Source organism: Aquarana catesbeiana, linkage group LG07 (genome assembly GCF_042186555.1).
Source record: "Aquarana catesbeiana isolate 2022-GZ linkage group LG07, ASM4218655v1, whole genome shotgun sequence".
Taxonomy (NCBI): domain Eukaryota; kingdom Metazoa; phylum Chordata; class Amphibia; order Anura; family Ranidae; genus Aquarana; species Aquarana catesbeiana.
The window spans coordinates 259,477,771-259,479,631 of NC_133330.1; the positions used below are offsets into that span (position 1 = coordinate 259,477,771).

At 41.4% G+C, this 1,861-nt stretch overlaps 1 non-coding gene across 1 annotated transcript; it reads right to left on the bottom strand.

Annotated features, from left to right (window-relative positions):
• Positions 1 to 441: 441 nt before the first annotated feature.
• LOC141104088 (5S ribosomal RNA) lies at positions 442 to 560 on the bottom strand. Its single transcript, XR_012235469.1, has one exon. It is a non-coding gene; the product is annotated as a 5S ribosomal RNA (ribosomal RNA).
• Positions 561 to 1,861: the final 1,301 nt, after the last annotated feature.

A 1,861-nucleotide genomic window follows, 5' to 3' on the forward strand; every position in this document is an offset into this window, starting at 1 on the left:
CCAAGTGGGGCGGGCTGGGAGCCCCAGATCTTATTAAATATTATTTTGCTACACACCTTAAAACAATTATCACTTGGTCCTCCAGAATGGCACCTAACATATGGGCAGAGATTGAAATGAGCATCACTAGACCGGTACATCCCTGCACCATGATTTGGGCAGATCTAAGCTCTTCCATGTGCCAACTTAGAAACATATGCCTAGGTCCAATGTTATTCACCCTTGCCATATGGAAGAAATGCTCCCGTCAGTTCTCTCTAGCATTCCCGTGCCCCCCGTTGTTAAATGTGCTGTTCAATCCTGATATCCCTGATAGTCTATCATACAATAGAATGCTTTCATGGACACAGGCAGGCATCTTCCAGCTTCGAAACATAGTATATCCTCTTACTCATACACTTTTGCCTTTTTTTTTTTTTTTTTTTTTTTTTTTTTTTTTATAGCCTACGGCACCTGGTATTCCCAGGCAGTCTCCCATCCAGGTACTAACCAGGCCCGACCCTGCTTAGCCTCCGAGATCAGACGAGATCGGGGGCCTTCAGGGTGATGTGGCCGTAGGCCCACTTTTGCCTTTTGAAGAGTTGCAAAAGAAATACCAGATACCTAAACAATTATTCTACTCATACCTTCAGATTAGGCACTACTTTGCCTCCAAATCCCCTGCTTTAAGTCTTGATAGACCTACCCCGTTTGAACTCCTTTGTGCTCAGGGGCCGTATCAGACTCATCTCATTACTGACATTTACAAATTCCTACATAACGCGACCCCTATTACTGACAGATCTCATTCTTATATGCAAAAATGGTCCCAGCTGGTGACCCACTCTATCTCTCTCCCTCAGTGGCAGAAGACTTGGGAAGCTATTTCTAAATCATCACAATGTGTGGAACATAAAGAGACAGCTTATAAAATATTATTTTTCTGGTATAAAACGCCTGAGATTTTGCACAAGTATGATCCCAAGAATCCTCGGGTATGTTGGAGATGCCGAGGAGACATTGGCTCGCATTTCCACATTTTCTGGGACTTCCCCCTGATACGCCCATTTTGGATAACCATTCAGACCTTTATACAAAATTTGTTTAGTATTTCTCTCCCACTAGAACCTATCCACTTTCTGTTAGGTTTGCCGATTCCTGGACTCTCCAAACATGCCCAAAAACTGGCCACCTTCAATTTGCTTGCTGAGGTTTCCTTTTGAGGTGGCTTTCCCCCTCCCAGCCTCCTCTTTCACAGGTCCTACAAACGTTAGAGCAGATATGTAGAGTGGAACGGCTCACTACGATAATACATGATACCCTCCCGCAATTTTCCAAGATATGGGACATATGGGATCACTCTAACCTTAATCCGTTGTTAGTTCTCTAGCACCCTCTGACGTACTTCCTTACTGATGCATCCGCCCACTGACTATTAATTTATCTGCTTAATGTTCCTTTATTATATTGTTACTGATTGTTTCCTTTTTACCCGTACCTCCACTTTTTTGTAAATATATAGCTTAAAGATAGAGTTTTGCTATATTGGCAGTGAGGCGGCTCTCAGATATGCTAAATGATGTATTTACAATATGTACGTTTTATACACATGTCTTTATTTGTATGAAAAATTTATGGAAAATGTATGTTCTTGTCCTTTTTCACAATAAAAAATTACAATTTAAAAAAAAAAAAAAAAGATCACAGGCTGCTTGATGAGTAATGAGCAATGGATGCGGGACCCAGGGGGACTTTCATCATCTCATCCTTTCATCACAAGTAAGCATGCATCATCACCCTTATGCTGTATATTACATTGATCCCTATGTAATAGTTCCAGTATAATGCATTAGCTGGTTGATATTCATTTGGATATCACCCC